This window comes from Polypterus senegalus, chromosome 1 (genome assembly GCF_016835505.1).
Source record: "Polypterus senegalus isolate Bchr_013 chromosome 1, ASM1683550v1, whole genome shotgun sequence".
In the NCBI taxonomy this organism is placed as follows: Eukaryota; Metazoa; Chordata; class Cladistia; order Polypteriformes; family Polypteridae; genus Polypterus; species Polypterus senegalus.
Window position 1 is genome coordinate 252735758 of NC_053154.1, and position 25197 is coordinate 252760954.

A 25197-nucleotide genomic window follows, 5' to 3' on the forward strand; every position below is an offset into this window, starting at 1 on the left:
TGGAAGGCGTGTGCGCAACATGACAGCATACGCTACACAGAGCAGATTGAAGATTGTCTGTCAGACTTTATCTAATGGAAAAAAAGTAACGATTCGAGTGTTGCCCAATGTAGTGGAGTATGAGTAGCATTTCTTCTTCACAAATGTACTCAAGTAAAAGTAAAAAGTATTGTGCAGTAAAACTACTCTTAGAAGTACAATTTTTTTAAAAAGTTACTCAAGTAAATGTAACAGAGTAAATGTAACTCATTACTACCCACCTCTGATACTTAGTAAATATATATATATATATATATACAGTAGGACCTCGGTTCACAACCATAATTCGTTCCAAAACTCTGGTCGTAAACTGATTTGGTTGTGAACCGAAGCAACTTCCCCCATAGGATTGTATGCAAATACAATTAATCCATTCCAGACCATACGAACTGCATGTAAATATATATATATTTTAAGTTTTTAAGCACAAATATAGTTAATTAAACCATAGAATGGACAGCATAATAGTAAACTAAATGTAAAAACATTGAATAACACTGAGAAAACCTTGAACAACAGAGAAAACTAACACTGCAATAGTTCACGCTATAGCGCTACCAACCGCTGGTTAAAAGCACTTTTTAAATGAGTTTTAAGCACAGGGAAAAAAATAAACATTTGAAAAAATCCATAATTTAATAAACCACCAAGAAAAATAACATTGCAAAAATGCACGCTACGAACAGATCGCTGGAAACAGAAGTGAAAACAAAATCAAGCCCAGTGCATTTTTTAACTACCTTCCTACCTTAATACGTCCAGCTCTCTCTTGTGCTGCCTGTGTGTCTGCATCTCGGGCTGCCTGTGTGTGTGTGTGTGTGTGTGTGTGTGTGTGTGTGTGTCGCAATCTCTCGCACGCTGCTCTCTCTGGCGCTACCTCTGTGTGTGTGTGTGTGTGCGCGTGTCTCTTGCACTGCCTGTGTGTGTGCGCACGCATGCCTCTCTGTGCTGCCTGTGTGTGTGTGTGTGTGTGTGCGTGTCTCTTGCACTGCCTGTGTGTGTGTCTGTGTGTCGCGCTCTCTCGCTCTCTCTCTCTCTCTTGCTCGCTGCACAGGAAATGCACAGGGAGAGACTGAACATGTACAAACCAAAAGGGAAACTGGCTTGTTCGTATACCGAGTGTGTGGTCGTGAACCGAGACAAAAGTTTGGCAAACTTTTTGGTCGTAAACCAAGTTGTACATGTACCGAGACGTTCGTGAACCGAGGTTCCACTGTGTGTATATATATATATCCACTGTGTATATATATATATATACAGTGGAACCTCGGTTCACGAACGTCTCGGTACATGTAGAACTCGGTACATATATATATATAGTCACGCACGAGCGCATCGGGAGCAGCTGACGGACCCGACATGCACCGTGACAAACCCTGCCAGAGGACGAAGGCAGCGTACTAACCTCTCTCTCTCTTTTCCCATAGACAAGACGAAACGCCACCACCATAAGCTGGCCCGAGCTAAACAAAGAACAGCACTTCCGGGTTCCTTTCTTCCTTCTGGTCCCACAGTGATGACGTCCAACTCCCATACACCACCATGACTTCCCAGCATCCATCACGTTTAATTTCCGGTCCACCTCTTTTTATTGTCTGTCCAAACCCCTCCATTTTGTCTTATGATTTCATGCTTATGTCTGAACTGAGACCTAATTTTTTTGCAGTATACAGGGCTCAAACCCCAAACCTTTATGCTTGTGTCTGTGCTTTCTTTACAATATATATATATAAATAATATTATATATATATATATAAATTAATATAGCATTTTTAATGTAGGTAGATCATTTTGACCCGGTCGTTTTAAAAGCAGTACGCAAGCTGAAAAACTGTCGGCACCCCTGTACTAGATGCTCACTCTTCCCAGTTCTACTCATGTGTGCTATAAAAATGCTGCAAACAAACAGAAAGGAACCCCAAACCTCTTTAACTGACCAATCACAGATGAGTATTTGCATTTTGCTTTCTGTGCCCAGACACCACAATCACTTTTAAAAAAGAAAATTAGAGATTTCAGGAATAAAAATGGAGGCTATTAAAATTAATATACTGTAATTTCGTGAGAGTTAAAGGTAAAAGGATTGAATTGCAAGAATTAAAGTAAAAGGTCAGTTAGGCAGACTGATCAATTTTCATTTCATTCAGTTTCATTTCATGTAATTTTTCTCAGTTTTGGTATTGAAAGTTGAGATGTCAGATACTAAAGGAAACACACCAGAAGACTGGCACCTTGTTGTTAACACTGTTTTAATGAGATGACTTTGTGGACAGGGCAAAGGATGCTGTAGTCCAGCAATTTGACTAGCAAAATCTTTGTAATAATTACAAGTGTTGCAAAAACACCACATTGAGATACAAACATTAAAAACTGAACTAGTTATGTGTGGAAACTTATAGTTGACCCTACAGTTGGCCACCAATTCAGTGAACATTTCTTAGTCATTAATTATTAGCTTAAATGGTGTGACAGAGGCTCATTCACTTCTTCTCATTGTACTTATAATTTTCACTCACAGGAATCTGGTAATTATGTCACAGGGAGTGATTGGGAGAAGGGTTTTGCAGAGTTATTAACCACTTTTCACTTTTGCCCATAGTGTAAAAAACACCGAAGAAGATGGGTCCTGATGTCACTTCTGCCCACACCACAGACCTGCTTCTGTCATTTGACAAAGGATAAGAGAAGTCAATTCTAATCTTAACACAAACATACTAGAGAACAGATGTCTAGTCAGCCTTCCATCTTCACAGCTGAAACAGATTGTTGATTTAAAATAACTTGGCCAATAGAAAGTAAGTGGAGTTTTCCCTTTTTGACCCCAACTGTCATTTTGTAACACCAGTTAAGGAAACTAACATCAAAATTCTGCATCAGACTTGTGAGTCAATATTGTTCAGAAATGGAACAACACATAGGATTATTTTATAAAGCCTGATGCTCCAACTGTGTTTTGCACAGAATTTGCTCAGGGAAGTGTCCTGCCTTGTACCTTCCCAGTCCCCATAATTTGTTATGAGAACAAGTGGATGGATAGATACACATTGAGCCTTTTTAAATTCTTTTTGTTGTAGAAAATGCTGAACAGATATCCTAGAATGACATTAAGAGAGCGGCAATGGAAGTCTCAGATTTCTATCTCTCCATGGCTTCACATGATTTGCATTTTATTTTCCTTTTTCCCACTCCCTCCTTCTTTATTTGTTTACACTTTGGGGTACTGTGAGTAACTGACCTTCTCAATGTGGACAAATATTGTAGTTTTCACATGCATATTTGTAACAATATTAAAAAATCTACTTTAGAGGCTGTTATTATAGTGATGGTGATGGGGAATTTAAGTACTCAAAAATGAAGCAGGATAATCTTACAAATTGCAGAACACAAGAGCAGGTTCTCACAGATGTTATTTTATGACCGTTTTAACACAATAGGTTAAAGCACCAACTATAGGATAACAGAGATAATCGAACCATTAGGATCTAGTGGCCATAATATTGAAGCACTGGCACTGAGTGCCAAATATGAATTCTCACACTTTTAAGTAGCTTGCTGTCCTTAAAAGGACCACTAGTTGGAATCCATGGCAGACTTGCCAGTTTTCTAGCCTCACCTGCAGCTGGCCCTAAAGCTGCCACCCACTGGGGGAGGTCTTTGTTTCTGACCTGTGACAAAAGGGGCATCATCAGCAGTCCTGAGTGCTTTGTTCTCAGATTGCACAGCAGGGATTTGAGTGCCGCAGAAGAGCTTAATGCTGCACCTTTGTGCAATGGTCTTTTCAGTATAGTTGGGCAGGCAATCCTCCTCCTGTGGAGCTGCAGATGTGTCTTCTGACTGTCTGCCATCACTGAACGGGAGCTGAAAATGGAGTTCCAGGTTGGGTTCTCAGATTTGAAACTTTCCCTGCACTGCTGCTCTGTAACCCCTTTGCAATCGGCCTCATCGTTGGCCTTAGCAGTCTTACCACTGGCCCAGCTTCACACTTTCCAACTGGGGTCAGCATCAGCTTGACCTGCCACACTTTTTCCAGGCTTTTAAGCCTAAAGCCAAGCCAATGAACCTTAGTAGTGTTATGTAGCTGCAATTTTTTATGTCTTTTTTGTTCATTTTTGACTGTTTGTGTTGACATTGTTTTTTATATGTTTGTTATTTGTATAATTTTGCATTCTTTGCCAGTATTGTTGATCATTTAGTTTTAACGTTCCATGTACATGTAAAATTCCGTTACAATGAAATTTCCATTACAACAAAATATTTTTATGGTCTCAACAGTTTCCCCATATGACATGAGTCTATAGAAATCTTGTTACTACGAAGTACATTCAGCAGATACTTTCATTACAACGAAGTGACCTTGAAATGCTTAAATGAATCATCCACAGAGCAGTTAGTTCTGTGGTCGCAGGTCAGTTGTGCACAAAAATCCCCAAACAGAAACATTGTAATTTTGTTTTCTTTTCTTTGGACTTTCCTCCTGCTGTTTTATTTTTTGTTTTTGCTGTTTTTGTTTCCTGCGGTTTTCAGTGATACCTTTTGCTTATTGCTCATCAACATTTGAAAAATATCCATTGGAATTTAACGTATTGTCAACCTCCTATAGAAACGGCAGACACCAAAAAATGATAACAGTTCATATTAGAAAAAACAAAAAAAACATTTTTGCAGCTCTCGATTGCGGCAAAAAGAAAAAAGACGTTGCCAGTGAATTTGGAATTTCATTATCGACACTGTCAACTTTCTTGAAAGACCGAGCAAAAAAAGAAGAAAAATCTTGGGTTGTAAATGTATGTGAACTGCTGCATTTGAAGACGTCGAAAAAGCAGTTTTTATGTGGTTCAGTGATGCTCGTTCAAGAAACATTCCTATTAATGCGGCACTCATTCAAGAAAATGTGAGGTTTCTAAACTTTCTTGGGACCTCCTCCAACTGGTCAACACACTGAAGAGTGTCCCGAAGTGTGATCACTGCGTCTGTGGAAGTCTGTTTATCCATTGCTGGGGCAACAGCAGGCTCACAGTGCTGAGGCAACTCTTCACCAAAGCAAACAGAAAAGATCTCAATGGTTGATGCAGGGAACAGTATTACTTGGCCACTAACCTGGCCATGACCCAGCCTGACTGCTGAGTCTGTGTATAGGAGAGTGGCAGATCCCGCTACAATAACTAACCGTACTGTTCCTGTTTTAAGCTGAATGAAGCTGGTTTTGATAAAGTACTGAGACTAAGCCTCATGTTTTGGGGTGCAAGACAGGGACTTATAGCACACCCACGATCGCTTCTGTGGCGTCTCACTGCAGTGTTGTGAGCCTGCGGTTGCCCTGCCCCGGCAACGGACATACAATCTTCCACAGACGTGGCAATTGTGCTTCGGGATGCACTTCAGTGTGACGTTTCTGTTGGGTGGGGGGTGGCGGATTGGGGGGATCCCAAAAGAGTTCAGAAACTGTGCTGCCCACAACAGGCTTCCGCATTTAGATAATTGATAATTAGTTGAATTCCTCCCACCCAATTGCACAGCATTGGGTTTGGGCATCATTAGCACCCTGAAAGTGTATTATTGCAAGGAAATGCTGAGAAAAATTCTCCCAGCATCATAACTTGTAGGCAGGAGAAGATTAAAATGAATGTGAAAGAAGCTAATTAAAAGATTGCAAACGCCTGGATGCAAGTTAAAGAAATCACTATAGTAACAAATACAGAACTTCATTACAACGAAATTTTCATTGCAACAAAATATTTTTTAGGTCCCTGTCAGTTCGTTGTAACGTAATTTTACCGGTATTTTGTTGGTGATCCACCAGGAAGAAGAGCCACCAGTCCATTTCTATCAAGAGACTGCCCTCAGTCCTATAAAGACCAAGGAAACTGGCAGTTGATTTGAATGCGCTTGGTGGTTATGGTGAGCTGTCCTGGAATTGTGAATATTGTTTATTTTTGATTCTTTGATTCTGACTTTGCTGTTTGGATTTGTGTTTTTCGGAGTTATTTGCTTTGGATTAGCTCTACTCTTTAAGGCAACACCTTCTGGGCCTTTTTTACTCTTCTGAGCATCATTGTGTTCAGAGCTTTCTTGAAAAATATCTCTTTTATTTTAGAAAGATGTTTGGTTTGCCCCTATTCACTTCAAACTGAAAGTTGATGGATCCTCTCTACTTGTGGGGGTTTTGCTAGAGTTTTTTTGTAACTTTATGGTAATGTACTCCCAAGTTCAAAAGAAGCTGATGTGGAAGCAGTGGTGGAGATGCAGAGGTGGTAGTCACTCAGCTGTTTTCCTCCCTATACTGATTCTGGATCTCATTGAGACTCTTCACCAGCTCTTCAGAAAAGCCCAGCAAGTCCATTATGGTTTCTTTGGCACTTGTTGGATGGTATGTCTTCCCTGCATTCCACTTCTGACGCCAATGTAATGCCAGAGCTGCTGTAGTGTTTGCTGGCTCCGAGTTCTGATATGGACTCTGCTCTTTTCATCTCTCATTTAGGCAGTTTGCTATCCTTTAAAAAACACAATTGCCATAGCTGCATTCATTCTGCCCAATTCCAGTGGAGTTTTCCCTGCAGAGCCAGACACAGACAGTACACTGAATGATTATTTAATAATGTATGGCTGTTATACTCACTAATCATATCACCACAGAGTGGCAACATGTTTAATGTTGATTAGTACATGCAAGTAAGACTTTTTCAGGATTCTGTACATGTGCCAGTAATAACCCTATAATGACCTTTGTGATAGAAAATAATTCACAAGAAAGCTCAAAAAGAGTTGGGGAATGACCTTGATATTGTCCGACGGACAAAGATAAAAAAAAAGTGTTCGAATGAATCAAAATAGATCACAGAAGACATTGTACATTCTGTTTAACGTGTTTTTATAGACAAAATGGTGGAAGGAAATGACGTCATTGGGAATGGCCGGAAGTGATGTCATTATGGCAGCGCTGGGAGTGATGTTATCAGAGATGGCCGGAAGTGACATCACTGTGCAGGAACCAGAAGTGACATCACAGAAGTTGCGTGTGGTGTTGTTGCAGCCATTTTGTGAACCCAGAAGTAAGGTAGGTGCATTCATATTTTTCTTCTTTATTTCTATGGGCAAAAAGAAAGAGACATCAGCGCACATAACCAACCCTCTACCTCATGAAATAACACTCACCTTTGCACTTGATGGCTGCTTCCTAATAGCGCATGTGTGACACCTTATAATGCAAGATTATTATTATTATTGTCATGACTATTTTGTCATGTTGTTACTTGACAAGCACTTTGACTTTGAGGTGGCACCCTACACTGAACTACACGGTACAGTCTTCCATGCATTTCCCACCTTTGAGCCTGGTCTGTTTGTGGAGCTCATCACTCCCTGCTGGACACACAGAGATTAAGAGGTGAAATGACTGAAGTGTTAAAAATTATTAAGCAAATTAATATGGTGGATTGCAGCTGTTAAAAAGAGTTCTTCAACATAACCATGGGGCCTTAAGTGGAAACTGGTTATGGGGAAATTTTATACAAACGTTACAAAGTTTCTCTTCACGCTGTGAACCAAACATAGATGAAATTACACACAGTATAGTAGATAATAGCTCTTTAGGGACCTTGGATTCTCAGCATGACAACATTAGCTTTGGAAAATTTAAGCAAACAGATGTGACAGCCTTTTTTAGAGGCAATGGCCTGCCCTCATTAAAACTGATCTAATATTCTAATGAACACTTTTTTCTTTGCTTACTTAATTCCTATTTTCTACTTCACTCACATCTGTAATTTCACATGGTTTATATGATTATAGGTGGATGTTAACGTCTCTTCTGGATTGTGAAATTTGGCTTTGTCTCTCATTATGGATTTATTTATTGTGCTCATAAGAATTACTTATGAATGCTTTAAAATCATTTCAGTATTTTTTTTTTTTTGGTCTGGTGTCTTCTGACTCACTGGTACGAGAAAAACCAACATATGATATACTGTTTGACTCGTCTTGATGTCTAGTTGTGCAAGATGTCAAGCTTTTCTGGGGTATCATCTATTTTGGTCCTCTACACCTGAAAAAAACATCATTTCTGTACCATATTCTGTGCATGAAATGACCCCCTTATGATAAAGACAGAAATAATACATGCCTTTAGCAAAAATGGTCCGAAGGACTTGACGCTGTGTGTGTCAACTCAGCTGACCCCCAAGGGTTCACCCCCTATTGGAAAATGAGGAGTCAAAGTTACTCCTTTGCTTATAACTTCAATAAAATGGGGATCTGTAATATAAGCATCTGGAGTAGAGTATTACTCCATTTCGAGGTTGTTGATCACGAATGTGATAAAATTATTGATGTTTGATTCTTTACCAGTAGTCCTAGCCCTTTAAGAGCCACTTCCAGAAGGTTAAAAAGATCAATTTTAGGATTAAGCATGTGGGGTATCATTTTAGACTATTTCAAGGTCAGTGAGTAGGAATGATGTTATTTTTGATCCTTTTCTAGGGGTCTAGCCCTCAATGGACCTCTTTTAGAGGGTGAAAAATGACACATTTCTATCACAGTCAACAATATGTAGACTTCAGTCATTTCAATTGAAGCGTACATTTTAATATTTCAAATATCTGACATAACTATTCTTGTTTATTGCATACTTCTGCCTCATGATGTCTATCATTTCATTTCTCATGAACTTTGCGAATTAGGGTGGATTGCACTCATTTTCTGTTGCATCATTTAACTCCATATTTCTGCACCTGCTTTCTGTTCTTTAATTATTCCAATTGTTAATTTATTATTTAAATAAATTGTAATTAACAATATTATAAATGATAATTATTCAATTTTGTAAAAAAGGAGTTTTTTTTCTTTTGAATGAATTACTTGCCATAACTGTTTAGTTTAACTTTTTAAATTTGGAAATGAATTATTGATAATGGATTATTCATTTTAACGGAATGCCCTAATATGTTTACTTCTATTATTAATTAGTTTTGATTTTGTGAATTTTTTTTTATATGTTTGTCTTCCCTTTTGAGGAAGAAAATCACAACAAATAGTTTCACTTTGAGATGCAGATTATACTAAGCGGTAGAATAGTTCAAGATGTTCATAGACCATTATATTATTGAGAATGCAGTGTTAACCTTTCCTTTTACAACCTAAATTAAAATGAGGCTCACAGAGGGAGAAGCTGTGCTTTAATCTTGAAGATGTTTATTATTTTAGCTTATTCCTGTGTGTTGATTCAGTCCTTTCCAAATGACAAGAACAGTGAATTAGAGCAGAAATTGAGCATGAAAGTCCTTATGCAATTTACAATTAAAACAAAAGCTTCCTGAACAGAGTAAATCATTGTTGGCAGCTCAAGTGTTATTCTTATAACAAATCTACTCTTAGGAAAACATTGTTGCTGCTGTAGTCAGACATTTATATTAGTGTAGAGAACATTTCTGCCATTGCCATTGCTTTCACTGTGCTGCATTTGTTTGAAAAAAACTGACAGCCCCACTTCTCTTGGTGCATTGATTCTAAACAAGGTACATACAATATGAAAACTGTCAGTGGTGGGTGATATTGACAGAGACACGTTGAAGATTTCATGCAGTAGTAACCGTCTCCTCAGAAGCATTTAAGTTTGCTTTGTTGGCATTCAAGAATCAGGCAGCAGGTTTTCAATGAAATTGTGATAAATAATGACATGTAATGAGTGGGTTGCTTTCTTATGGGAGAGAAGCAAACATCTCAGTTTTCAGTTTCTCTTTTTTACAGTAACTTATTTATTGATATAAGCATATGATTACAGCTTAGTCAAAACCTGTCAAAAGCTTTTGACTAAACTGAGGCACTCAGTTACTACTACTGAACCAGTAGTTGTAAAAAACAGTCACTGTATTTCTGCTTCATTGATTTCAAAAGTGCGTTCCAGAATGACCTGTTCTTGTCTTGAACTAGTCCCAAAGTACATAAGTTTAAAAAGCATGCCCATTAATGCACACTAGAGAGGAAAATCTCATGAAGAACGCTGCCTAGACACAAAAAGGGCCTTGTAGATTCTCTATAAAATAAAAGATATATTCTTCACAAAAAATGCTCCCCAATAATAACAATGAAGCTCTGTGGAGCACAAAGACAAAATGAAATTGCCTGTAGCATGAAGGCAATCCAAATTAAACAACTCCCAATACCGATTTTAATAATAAGGTCAAAACACAAAGTAGAAGGTCGAAAAAATCCAGAATTTTACAAACATTTCAAAGCACAAAGAAAGACACAATGAACTCACAAAATCCCGAGCACTTTCACATTGAAGCACCAGGAACTGTGGGAAACTCTCTGGATTTATATGTGGAGGGCTGTCCGTGGTGGCAATTGTCAGGTGGCTCCGCCTCTTGGGGGACTACCCACGAGGCACTGAAACATAAATACAATCAAGAGCAAACAAATATAAATAAAATGAATACATAAACAATAAAAAAAATGAATATATACAGCATAATAAAACATGAATTGGAACCCCTGGTTGACATATAACAGTTCTGCATAGCAATGCTCAAGATGGGTTTTCTGCCACACTGAGCCAAACTACTGCAAAACCTGTACAGACAGGGCAGCCAGTCTCATGTCAGCATGGATTCTTATCAAAAAAGGATGTAACTTCCCTCCATGCCTGTTCAACAGCCTAACAGAACAAATGATGCAGAAAGTACTGGAGAATCCAGGACAGGGCAGGGATGTCCACTGGCAATCTTGACAATATCACCATAAAGACTACAAGAGTGGGTGTGCTGAGTTCAGGGGGATGCAAAGGAGTATAACATGCTAATCAATGCAACAAAAATGAAAGTAATGACAGCAAACACATAGGATCATAGTGAATGGAGGAAGGTTGGATTGGATGGAGGAAGGTTGGAGCCGATGGACTCTTTTGTGTATTTGGCGAGTAGAGTAACAAATGATGCTGACTGTACAGGTATAGTGAGGTCAAGGCTGGCCATAGCATGGTAGTGATGGTTAAGTTGAAAGGTTTATGGAAAAACAAGTCAGTCAGCACCACAACTAAGCTGTGCTTGATGAAAGACTTGGTTTGGCCAGTGGTGATATCTGCACGGTGAAGGAAGAAGAGAGAGGCAACCAGTCCTTTGAGAACAAATCAATGAGAAAGTTGCTGAGAATCTCATGGATGAAGCTGATGACCACTCAGCAAGTCTATAAGCTTTCTAGATTTAAAACTGTATTGCTGAAGTATTTTGGACATGTGATGAGACAACCATGCGATACCACTGAAGGAAGTGTGATGACAGGTCCTATGGAAGGGGTCTGAGGTTGTGGAAGACTAAGAATATGCTAGTATGATAACATCATGGCATGGACTGGCATGTTGGGGGCTATTGACATTATATGAGCCAGTTATTTCAGTATAATGTAGGGGAGCCCTTTGTTACAGATTTGGATAAGTTAAATTGTTCCCACTATATTTACCATATTCTCCTAAAAGTGATCCTTGTTTGGATTTAAGTGATACTCGGATGGCTAAAGTGTAATTCAATCCTTTTTCATGTTTTCCACTTCTTTGTTATATTATGATACACACCTATATAGATTCATCTACATTAACACTACTGTCATTCCTGACACATAATGCAAGTCCTCAAAACTAGGAGGCCCTACACAGTCACACCAATCAATAGGCTATAGATAACATGTCAAACAACAAGTGACAACAGAAGAGGAAGCAGACCTCCTCATAAGATGCAAACCATTCACAACAAACACTAATAAAACTTACCAATACTCGTGAGCAATGCTACTGTACCACAATAACTTACAAAACTGCTTTTTCTTTATGAAAATAATCTTTCATTGTAATGATACAGAGCTAGCACATTTTTCCAACCAATATGTGTCATAATTATAGGATATCTGATAGGTCAGATTTTGTCTGTTTTGAGTTAAACAGGAGCTGCATGCAAAAATAAGAAAGTCACATTTAAACTATGGGAGAATAGAAGATTCTTAAAGAATAATTAATAATTAAGGCTGATATATGTGGATATACCAGAAGAGACAACACATCTGGTAACATTAACTTTATTACCAGCAGACAGTAGTAAAACTGATCTGATCTTGAACACCACCATGTTACTTTCCTTCAGTTTTTGCATATCGACAAGACAAATGAGCTTCTATAATAGCATCATAAACAAATATAAATTAATTCAATCACAAAGGTGCTGACATCTGCAAGCTTCTTTTTCACCAGCACAAGATTTATATGATGAGAATGACAGTAGACATAAATGGCAGTAGAAGACTTTAATTTCAGAAATGCATAGACACTTAATCTCAATACTGTAGAAAGTAAACATAACAGAGAAACAGCCTAAAAAGGTTACACAAGTGTGATTACTGCAAAGGCTAGGCCTTTATCTCAGATGTTAAGATCCAAGCAATTTAATCTGCTCAAGAAAATGCCCACTTTTATTTGATTCATTGTTTTCAAAAATGTCTGTCTTGTTGTTTTGCACAAACGATAAGAATAAACAGGATGACTTTAGTATGCATGTGGAGCCTTTCAGTTACTCAGGAATTAATGAATGCTGTATTCTTCTCTGCTGTTGTCAACTGATCATATTTCTGTTGTTATGCTAACCTTACTTAATGTTGCCATAATTTGCTTATGTTAATTATTGAGATCCATTTCTCCTTTCTTTGTTTAATTTGATATATGAATTTATGAATGTTAATATTATATTGTTTAGTCATTTACTGTTATCACATAATGGTTGTAAATAGAGTATGTGTAAGTTATATGAGTCTCCACTCAGGAATGAATGCAAGAATTAATTGAAGTCAAAAGGTTTCATTTAATTGGTTTAAAGTTGTCCTATGTTCTGACTCATCACAAAAGTTCCATTGTGCTATTCTTTGAGTGATCCTGAAAAGGACCAGCACGCTGTCCAGGGCTGGTTGAGGCCTAATGCCTGATGTTGGGGGCCTGTCTGCAATTGTAATTTAGATTAACTGGATAACAAAAATCATTCAGTACTAGGTTAGCCCATGATTTTGCTCTCTTTATTCCACATTGTCTGCCAAATGGCAAAACCATGGATAGATTTTTCCTCATTAGAAGCCTGTCCAGAATATCTGTATTCCAGATATTAATGTCTTTATTGTCAATGAGCTGAAAACCTATTGGATTTATCACATAATATTGGTTGTGTGGGTGGCTTAACACCTGTAGACTCAACTCTGTTGTACATATTTTTGCCAATTGCCTGATGAAAACAGTTTTTTTCAGTGATTGTAGACACTGTGCTCACTAGCTTTTAAATTAGCATTGTATTGTGGGATCTGCCACATAGTCCGGTACGAGAGCCTGGAACAGAGAAAATATATTTTTTAACAGCTCTTTTGACCTTCTGCTTTGCTTCATTAACATAACATTCTCAAACTCAATAGATCAGAAATAGTCAGAAGATACCAGAGTCTGTCTCATCAGGATAAGACATGAGACAAAACAGCTCTGTGAAGGGTGCCAATGTACCCAGTCACACAGACATACACATTGTCAAAGGTGGCTGGGGGGAGGCGACCTGGCCGGGACACCCCGGAGGGCTGGAGGAGGGCTTACGCCTCCCCCAGACCACTTGGGGGCCCATGGTCACCACCAGGGGGCGCCCCAATGCCTTGGGGGCCCTGGACCTCAGCACTTCCGCCACACCCGGAAGTGCTGGGGGGAAGAGGAGCGGGGACACCCGGAATGCCACACTGGGGAGCGCTGGTGGAAGACTGTCGGGAGGCACCTGGAGCACATCCGGGTGATTATTAAAGGGGCCGCCTCCCTCCATACGACGACTTAAGTCGGGTGGAAGAAGGACGAGGTCTTGGAGGAGAGGAGTGGAGGCGGCCTGAAGAGAAGTGAGGCATTTGATTGGTGGCCTGGACTTTAAGGGCCTTTTGGGGTGTGTTGCACTTTTGTACATATGGCAATGAAGAATAAATGTGTGTTGGGTGACTTGAACGTGTCCGCCTGTTTGTGTCCGGGCCGGCTACCACAGCACACACACTTTCACACTAATAAAGGATCAATTTGGAATTAGCAATTCATCTAACACACACGTTTGGGGATATTGTTCGAAAACCGGAGCTCCCAGGGGCAAACTTGAAGAGAATGTACAAACTACAATTGGATAAATAGCAAGCATGGGATTCAGCCCAATCTATCCAATGCACAACCATACCATCTGCTTTGTTATCGCTAATTCATTGTTAGCTAACTTGAGATTTATTTCGCACAACAGTAACCTAGTTATCACTGTTTAGTAAGCTAATATTATTTACTTTTTTAGTATAGTAGGACAATTCACGTGGAATATCAAATATACCCTCTCACGACTGTTATTTTCAGACGTAGTGGGTCAGTGAGCTAACCGCATGAGGTCAAATATGGTTTCAGCCGCTGACAGTATTAACTAATGACAGAAGACCATTCAGTCCATTCCGCCTGTTTGATTAGCTAATAATGAACCTACTTCAATGGCTCATCCAGTCATTCTTTTAAAGTGGATTTTCATTCATCTATTTGTTAATCTCTATGATGCTTTGAGTAAAGAAGTGATTTCTGGTTTCCCTTAACTTTCACTCAGTGCCATTAAATTCCAAAACCTTATTTGACAAGATTCTGGTGGGTCAACTTTATCTATTTAAGTGAGAATTCTAAATATCTGCATAGTATTCCTTAGCAGCTTCTTCAGATTGACACTGAAGAATTATTCCCTTTGCCTTACTTCAGGAATTTCAGCAGTTGCTGCCATATTTTTAGGTGCATTGAAATGTAAAGCACAAAGCTCCTGTTGAGCTATGTCTCTCTGTCTTTGTGTCTGTCTGCCCACATGAAACAACTTGGTCCCTAGTGGGCCAATTTCGTTGAAATGTGGCATACTTACCGTACCCTTCAAAGAAATTTATTTAATTTTTGTTGAGATTTCTCAGACAGATTGCACTGAACAAATTGTTCAAAGTCCTAAATCGCCGATTGGAAAGTATTAGCAAAAATGTGAACTCGTTCACTAAAAATGGAGAAATGTTCTGTGCGACTACAGCTATGAATTTTTTCACTGCTTTAATTTTACCTCAAGAGTGGTAACTTCATCTTGGATATTTTGTATATTTTCCATTATTACTTGTCTGACAGCCAATCAAATCTCCAGTACAAGTTATTCAAAACTCGGGGAGGCGCACATGAGCTGTTCTTATAGAAACACACACAAAAAAAGTCACCTATCTGGAAATTAATAAAATAGGGAAGAAATCCAATGTAATAAACCTAGACTAAACTAACAGTATTGACACTGCAGTATAAATTACCTTATGGCTGCATTATCTGCACATTGTTGTTGTAAAGAACAGACGTTAGGAAACTGCAGCTAATTAATCACACAGAAGGTGCAGCTCTCCTTTGTGATGTAAAGATAACATGGGGTTAGAAAAGAAACTGCAGGTTATGCATGAACAGAAGATCGTGGGGCGTATAACAAGGACCGCACTGTGTTTAACATTTTCTAGGGGACTGCTTGCTACAAACAGAAGGGATGAAGCAGAAGTCGAGCTTGTGCCGTGCCGAAACAGATGCTTAGCGGTATAACGTTTGACAAAGAGTTGGGATGATGGCTGGTAGAGATGCTTTTCCTTCAGTGTATTTTGAGAATGACATTAAAATCTTTTGAATTATTGTCACCTTTGGTATTCCTGTTATACAACAAATCCGTTTCTTCCAAGTTGGTAGTTGATTAGATAGTTTTGATAAATTACTGCATTTTAACTAATATTAATAGCTACTAACTAACTACTAATTTTGCTGCCATCGAATTCAAAATGACCTATTCTTTTCTTAAAATGGAACATTTTCTCAGTGTTAACATTTGTTTTTCTATGTTCTATTATTAATAAGATATAGGTTTATGAAATTTGCAACTCATTGCATTCTGTTTTTATTTACATTTTACGCAGTGTCCCAACTTTTTTGGAATTGGGGTTGTAGATAGGAGGCATTTTTCTTCTTTCTTGGAGTCAAATTGATAGGTGATTTTATGCTAATTTTTATAGTTTTTTTTTTCATTTGGTAATTTCACTTTATTGTTCATTCTGTATGAAGTGGCTGTTAGTTTGCTTTAATAAGTGATGTGGTATTATTACAAATGTTGATAAAAAGGGTATTGCATTTACTGCACTATTGTTTTTTTTTTTATCTTTTTGGGATGCCTTCTGTTATTAAAAAAACAAGTAAACAAAAAAACTAAAACTGGTTGCAGACCTTCCACAGTCATTAACACACATGAATGTCATTTTTACATCACTTGAATTGAAATCTTCTTTGTATGAAAGATATTGAGCAACAACAAGTCTATTTGTGCTGTATTTTTGACTATATGACATTGCATGGGGCTGTTAAAAGGTGCGTATTTAATGTCATCTAACACAGTTGCAGTTATCATTTGGTCTCAGTAGTGCCCCTATAGTCAGTTCACCCTTATTTTTATGCATTCCTTGCTCTTACGAATTCCTTTTGTTGATATAGCAAGTTAATTTTCAAGAGGGAAGTACTTAAACCTAATAGGAAAATAATGCAATAACAGAACTCTTCAATTACAGGATGTCCTCCAGTCTGACCTACAGGTGGCTCACAAATGTCTTGGAGCACAAAGACGACAGTTTGTCAAACATAAGTTTACTGGTTTCCAAAATAGTATGTTATCTGTGTTCTGAGTATGGTAGATGTTAAGCTTTCAGCCTGGGTGGATTATAATCAGTTCCTTCCATGAAAAGCTTCCACAAGGAAGCATTTGAACAATTTACCCCCTTCATATCCCTACATGCTGAGACAAACAACCATGTGCATAGATGCAATCAACAGCTATAGGTAGAGGAGCAGATGATTATCTGCAAAGGTCAAGATCGTGCTATGGCTGACCTCAAGTGCTTTGTACTGATCACTTTGACCACAAGGCCAACACGTTTCTAAAGCATCAAGTGTCTCACATAGGTGACTTTCAACCTAGAAAATATTTTGGAAATTTAGACAATGGCAATGACAGTAGCTCCTGTTCAGTCCAAAAAAAGAAATGCTAGCCTTTCGTGGCAGGGAGCTTGACACAGACAAAACTTTAACCATACCTCATTCAACTATATTTTTCCAAAAAAAAAAACAAACCAAAACATAACATTTTCGGCTCTGCCTCATTCATTTCTTACAGGCCCTTGACAGACACAAAAGCTGTGCAAATCTGTTTACATTTACACAACCGTGCAATATTGCTACGCCCTCAGACCCTGGCAACGGCTCAGTCTCTGCTTATTTCTGTCTGTGTGGGAAGTGTAAAGAAATGCAAACAACACAGTTTAAGTTGGTAAATAATAATGCCGTAAAAATAAATTGTGTGGAAGATAATAAATCAAGAAATCGTTAATCAATAATATTACAAGTTGCCTTATGATATGCAGTCCCTTTACTGTCTTGACCATTTAAACCTCCCTCAGTACTCTCATTTTTCGAATGGAATTTGACTTACTCTTTTATTTTATTTGTGTCTGTAGGTATGACCTACTAGCACATCCCTCCATAAGAGAAACTCAGCAGCAGAGGTTTTTAAAGGTGATTCAGAAATCAGTAATGTTTAACAAGGAGTCAAACAGGAGATTTTAATTACAGGGTATCACAAGATTTATACTCAAGAAAGGTAGCAGCAGAGACCTGAAACTTTTTTTTTAAACTTTTTGATTTTCTTTGTAACAAGGAGTAAAACACAATCAAATTATTTTAATAGTACTGTACATCATGATATTGACAGCATTACACATATGGACCAGTCAAGAGCTTATGTAAGCAACACCATCAAAAAATATGAGCAAAGGTGTACCACTCTGTCTACAGGTGTTTTCTACCTTTTCTGCTGTGGCAGATTTCAGATTATGCACAGATTAATGGACACAAAAAGAAGCAACTTACAGTGTATTATACAGTCATGCTCATAAGTTTACATACCCTGGCAGAATTTGTGTAATATTGGCCATTGTTTGGACATTATAAGTTATTATACAGAAAACTTTTCTTTTAATTAGGGAGTGTGTTCAGGCCAGGCAATTTATGATCACATAATGGTGTGTGCCCTTTTTAAATCATAATGATAACTGAAATCAACCAAATGGGCCTGACCAAAAGTTTACATACCCTTGAATATTGGGAGCTGATAATATATATATATATACACACAGCTTCAGATTAAGGGTAATTAAGGGAGAGTGTCCACACTTGTAACTTTTTTGATTGTAATTAGTGTTTTTGTATAATAATTAATTTAAATTCATGCAGAGCTGCACTGACTTTGCTGGATACCAAGCCATGGTGGCATCCAGAGTTCTTAAATGTAGTAAGTCTGGGGCAACCACAGCTCTTCCTACAGCTGGCTGCCAGGCCAAACTGAGCAATCAGGGGAAAGTGGTGAGAGAGGTGAGCAAGGACCCGATTACAACTCCTGCACTCCACGCCACTAATATGGGCATTACAGCAGAGTGGCCAAATGTCACTTGAAAGCCCTCTTGGAGTTTGCAAATTAAGGACTCTCAGATTTAGGGGAAATAAGATTCTTTGGTCTGATTAAACCAATATTGAACTGTTTGCCCCCATTTGTAAGTGTCTGGAGAAAACCTGGCACTGCTTATCACCTGTACAGTACCATTCCAACAGTGAAATATAGTGGTGGCTGCATCATGCTGGGTGGCTGTTTTTCAGTGGCATAGCCCTGCATATTCACCATCCAACCTGCTGGGAAAAACCTGGGGTTTGGTGGCAGAGTTGGCAGCCAGCCGGCATAAAAAACTAGTGTGGTTCTGAGGTGTCACTCGTTGCATGGCTGCACTCGGGTCCGAATCTGGGATCCTGAGGTGGTTTGTTATGTGATGGGTACGGCAACATGTCGTGTCAGCTCATGCTCCTAACCTCTCCCTCTCTCTATAGCTTGGAAGATTAATCAGGGTTGGGGAAAAGCTGAATGGAGCAAAGTACAGATGATGAAAACCCACTCCAGAGTACTCTGGGCTGACGCTTCACCTTTTAGCATGACAATGACCTGTAGCACAAAGCAAAAAACAGAGCAGGAGTGGCTTTGGAACTACTCTGTTAATGTTCTTGAGTGGCCCCAGCAAAGCTCAGATTCGAACCAAATCAAACATGTCTGGAGACGACTGAAAAATAGCTCAAATGCCTGACTGAGCTGGAGAAGATCTGCGGAGAAGAATGGCAGAAAATCCTCAAATCTAGGCGTGTGAAGCTTATCATGTCATACCCAAGAAGACTCCAAGCCGTAATTACTGCCAAAAGTGCTTCGACCAAATACTGAGAAAAGGCTCTGAGTACTTATGGCAGTATTATGTATTTTTTTGGATTTTATTGATTTTATTAAAATCAAATAACATTCCATACAAATAAGTCAAGATTTGCAAGACTTGGTTCAAAACAATTCAACCCGCACCCATGAGAAAGAGAGCTAGGCCAGCAGAGTAAAGCTTTTAAGTTTATAAGTCAATATTATATTTTAATTTTTGATTTTGAATAAATGTGTAAACATTCCTAAAATCTAGATTTCACTTTGTCATTCTGGGGTACGGAGTGTTGTTTAATAAGAAAAAAAAAATATTTATAAATGATTTTAACATATGGCTGCAACAAAACAAAATATGTAAAAAGTGAAGGTGTCTGAATACTTTCTGAAGGCACTGCATATGGATCATTGTTTTAATATAATGTACAGTATACACTTTTTGAGTGTTAACTCTGCTTTTGCTGTGTGGGTTGAGCCTTAAGGGAAGTTGGCACTGAACGCTAAAGCTGATGAGCAGAGATAGGAGTTTTAAATGAGAATTTTTAACAGTGGGTATGACTGTGTGAGCTCAACAAACAAAGAACACATAAACATGGTTTAGGTTAAAACAGGTTTATGGAGGACTATTTCGGACAAAATTAAATAAATAAATAAAAGTACTGTGAAATGTGAGCATAAATAAATAAATGTGTCATGAAATGAGAGCATAAATAAATAAATGTGTCACGAAATATGTTTTTCGTTGCTTATTTATTTATTTATTTCATTTTGTCCGTAACATTCCTGCAAACCGTCATGAAATATGACTTGAAATAAAACTGTCACTTTCACTCGTCAAAGTTGAGAGGGTGGGCTCTAACACGCCCTCTAGTTACTGATTGGTGAATCGATAGCACAAGAATTGATTAGAAAAAATGCTTACTACTGCCGATGAAATGGATTCTGCCGAAGATATTACGTATTTCAGAGAGAGAATTTAAGATTTATTGGAAGAAATTACAATGTTGGCGGCCCTTTTAGACTCCGATATACAGTAGATGAAACTATTTTTGAAAATATCAAAGAACTGGTGGAACGAACTCGACTACACTCCAGTTCAGGTGACGCAGTTCCCTGCTCTGGACGTCCATCCTTTGACATTCCAGCTGAGTCAATAGAACACCTTCTGTTATGTGGTTTAAAAGTATGACAGATTGCAGATCTATATGGTGTATCGGAGAAGACGATCTCAAGGCGAATGAGCCAGTTTGATATACGGTAAGCTGCAACGGTTGTATTAGTTTAGGTACTTTGAAACAGAATGCCCAAAGCGGCTCCAACTAATATTTTGAACTCCTTGTGATCGTCTTCGTGACACATTTATTTATTTATGCTGTCATTTCATGACACATTTATTTATTTATGTTCACATTTCACAGTACTTTTATTTATTTACGCATTTATTTATTTATTTAATTGTGTCCGAAATATTTCTCCATACAGGTTTGTGTGTCAGTTGGTTAAAAACATTGTAGCTAAGACTGGTGGTGCGAGGGGTCCACTGCATGAAAAACATTGCCTTTTGATATTTGTGAAAAAAGCATATTTCATTGGGTGGTACCCGGATGGGGGTGGTACCCAGTCGGGACGCCCAGGAGGACCAAAGGAGGGCTTACGCCTCCCCCAGACCACTTGGGGGCGACCGCCCCGGTGGATATGGGGACCACGGGTACAGAGCTTTGAAGTTTAATACTGTAGGGGCCTGTGGTCGCCGCCAGGGGGCGCCCCTATGCCTTTGGAGCCCTGGACCTCAGCACTTCCGCCACACCCGAAGTGCTTCCAGGAATTCAGCTGGCAAACTGAGATTCCACTGTACACTGGGGCGTGTCGGTGGAAGATTGCTGGAACCCACCTGGAGCACATTCGGGTGCTATAAAAGGGGCCGCCTCCCTTCATTGAATGGCTGGAGTTGAGTGAGGAGAAGGACAGAGCTTGGTAGAGGAGGCGGCCCGAAGAAAGTAAGGCATAATAAAGAGGCCAGGACTTTGGGGACTTGTGGGGTTTGTGGTGCACTGGACTTTGTAAATAGTGTAAATAAACGTGTTGTGGATGAAATGAATGTGTCTGCCTGTCTGTGTCCGGGCCAGCGTCCACAATTGTCATTTCAAAAATATTGTTAGATAAAGGCTATCTAATTTTAAACATTGAAAAATCACATTTTGTGCTCATATAATAGTTAATTGAAAAATACTGTGAATTCCATCTTCCAGGTATAGTGAGTTCATCCGCAGTCTTGGCTCTCTTAGAGAGTTTTTTCACTTTCAAAAAGCCAAGTCAAATGCTTGCCAAAAAGTTGTATCAGATAAAGCTGGCTCACCGCTCAGCACTGAGTGTAGCAAAATGACTCATTAACATTTGAAACAGAAACAGCATAGACAATAAGAAATCAGGAACTGCTGTCAAAACAAAAATGCTTCCCAAGACTGTTGAGATCTTTCAATAAAACAGATCATTGTTTGCAAGTGGAGGAGGTCAAGAAATATGTCAAAGACAGATGAATTTAAATAATAAATATCAAGTACTGAATATCAAAAGTGAAATGGTAAGTCAATGTCAAAAGCAGCCCTAATTTTTGTCCCTGAAATTCTTTCATTATTTGTTTAAACTTTTATTATTTTAACCTTGCCTTTTAAATATTGTGCAGATGCTTTCTTAATGTGACACTCGTGCTTAGGTGTTGACACATGCACACCTGACCATGATAACAGAGAAGCTGGTGATGACATCAAACAACCAGCGTAAACAAGTAAGTAATAATTTAAATTAAATGATCATACAGATATTAAACAGAAGATTACTATATCATACAATTGGTGATAGGTGCTCCCAAAACTGTGACACTGAGTAAAAAATATTTTTTTAATTTTCTAGAGTAAAAACATCTCCAAACTGTTTTTCTTCTAAACAGTCTGTGAGGACTTACCTCATTCTGAAAGTGCGAGCCTGGCATTCTGTAGTAATGTACACGTCATCAGTCTGTAACCTGGTGCACGTTTCTGATTTTCCCTGTTGATAAAGCTTTAAGAGACAAATGGTCAATAAGTTCTCATTCCAGGGAGGACTCACTAATTCTGTTATTTAAAGGTGTGAATCTCAGGGTTGGAGGAAAAGGGTGAGTATGAATAAAATAGCCAGAGGTTGGACAAAGACAATGATCAGGTTAGGTGGGAATCAAAAATGCTGTCATAAGTACACGGAGACAAAACTACCAAAGGTATGAGAAGCTAAGGAAGGAGATGACTCAGCAATTGATTACACTGGTCTGTAAAAAACGTTTTTTTTGTTTGTTTTTTCGCTCCACTCCAGCCTTGGTTGTTCTTTATAGATTTGAGGGTGCTGAATCCAAATCTGGCCACAGTATAAACTTGAAAAAACATTACACATATGATTGTGTTAACTATAATTATTACTTGCAAAAATAGAAACTTGGTAGTTTTTTCCCTCTTATAATCCTCTGAAAGTGTTTCACGGTGGAATGACCAATAGATATCTGCAAGCATTGACTCACTCCAGTTTCCATAAGTCTTTCCATTTGAGTGACGTCCTGTTTTAACCTTTACACATGTTCATCAGAGACCGCTCCCATGTTCTTGTGGAAAAAATCCAAATGAGTGTGTTGGAAGTGGATTTTAAACACATTTTTACTCCCAAGTGCTAGGATGGAAGAGAGAAGCTCCTCAGTTATCTCCTTGTACGTTTCTAATAGATTAAAAGTACAAATTGAGGTATACACTTTTTTCTTTTTAATAAAGGATGAGTGTGTATTCTTTTACCATTTGCTTACCTTTTACCTGGTCAAGATCAATGGGTCAACCCAGCCTTCCATAATTTTGTAAAATTGTCTAAACAACAACTTTCTTTGTTATGGACAATAAAAAAGCATCTTTCTAACCATTGTCACGCACGAGCGCGTGGGGAGTAGCTTAAGAACCCGGCATGAAATGCGACAAGTCGTGCCAGGGGACAACGGTGGCGTACTAACCTCTCTCTCTCTCTGTTTTCTCAGAAAAGACGAAGCACTGCTGCCATAATCTCGCCCGGACGACACAAAGAAACACAACACTTCCGAGTCCCCTTCTACCCTCTGGTCTCCTTTTGATGACATCAACTACCCATCCACCACCACGATTTTCCCAGCATCGCACTGTTTGATTTCTGGTCCGGCTCCATAAATTGTCCATCTACCCTCCCTTCTATCTCTAATGATTTTCTGGAATTGTTTTGACCTTAATTTACAGTATTCGGGGCTAACAACCCCAAACCTTTCTGACATTGTTGTCTGTATTTATTACACTATCTAAATATGCATTCCGGACTAATTTGTAAGAATACAAAGAGAGAGAGTAAAATACTGATTGAGAGCAAAAAAAGGCCTACCAAAAACAGATCAAATCCTATTATGTATGCGTATAGGGAATACTGAAATAGCAAAATTTTCAGAATAAATAATATTTTTTGTTGGGCCAGACAAACATTCATACAACATCATATTTAACCAATTTTGTTTTAACGAAATGAAAATTTCAGTATAACAAATATTTTTTTAACCAAAAATGACCATTGAAGATAATAACGCAATGCAAAAAATACTGAATGCTGTGCCTACATTTTCTCTGAGTCTCTGGGACCCTGCCACAGGCTGTCTCTTTTTTGTTAGACCAAGAGATAGTGATAGTCTGTTGCGAAATTTCAACGAGTGTAGGTGCGACTTCATCCACATAGCCAAATTCTGAGTTAGTGTGATGGTAGTTGTGTTGGGCACTGATACTTCACTGTTTGAGTTTCATAGCGCTTCTCAAAGTTTTCTTTGAGATGAATTAGACAAGTGAGAAACGGCTTCAGTTTATGCTGAAAGAAAAATTAACAATCCTGGAAAAAGTTGATTCCTGAATGAAGAAAAATGATGTGGCGAAACCATTCAGAATGCTATCAACTGTTTTGAAGGATTGACAACAAACAGCAGACAAAGTTAAAGATCGGGCATTGAGACCTGAATGAAAAGAAAAGAAGCTTGTTTGTATTTCTCTAAGTAATAATTACATCTACCATCTCATTTTCAAGTGAAGTTTATGAGGCACTGTTTTTTTATACAGGTTGTGGGCGCTGGCCCGGACACAGACAGACGGACAACATAGTTCACCCAACACACTGTTTATTTACAATACTATTTACAAATTTACCGTGCACTCCAATCCCCAGTGCCTCCAGCACCGATCCCCCAAAGTCCAGGCCTTACAGTCAAACAATGCCTTTCTGGCCGCCTCCAGTCCTCTCTCTCCAGCTCCGTCCTTCTTCCACCCGACTTCCGCCAATGATTGGAGGGAGGCGGCCCCTTTTATAGGAACCCGGATGGGCTCCAGCTGCTTCCCGGCAATCAGTCCTAGCCACACCCCAGTGTGGCGGAAGTGCCGGCTGCGCACCCGGAAGCCGTCCAGGTGTCCCCTGTCGTCTTCCCCCCAGCACTTCCTGGTGTGGCGGAAGTGCTGGGCTCCAGGGTTCCTCAGGCACCTACCCATGGCCCCCAACATAACCAGGATGGACGCCCCCTGGCGGTCTGGAGGAAGCACAAGGCCTCCTCTGGTCCTCCTGGGCGTGCCGGCCGGGCTCCTGCCCCGGCCGGGGACCACAAGGTATTGTCAAGCGTTAGTCATAGAGTTAGTTGCATGAGAGACAGAAAGGTGAGTTGAGGTTTCCAAGGAAATTATGCCTACTTTATTACTGTATAGAGAAGGCAAGTACAGTCTCAGGTACAGACGTAAAATAGGAGCTG

The 25197-nt window shown here is 39.0% G+C and overlaps 1 long non-coding RNA gene across 1 annotated transcript; it reads right to left on the reverse strand.

Moving 5' to 3' along the window:
• Window positions 1–6909: 6909 nt before the first annotated feature.
• LOC120519037 lies at window positions 6910–22450 on the reverse strand. Its single transcript, XR_005631371.1, has 3 exons — window positions 22351–22450; window positions 10295–10422; window positions 6910–7124 (listed from the first exon to the last, which is right to left on the reverse strand). It is a non-coding gene; the product is annotated as an uncharacterized LOC120519037 (long non-coding RNA).
• Between the last annotated feature and the right edge of the window lie 2747 nt (window positions 22451–25197).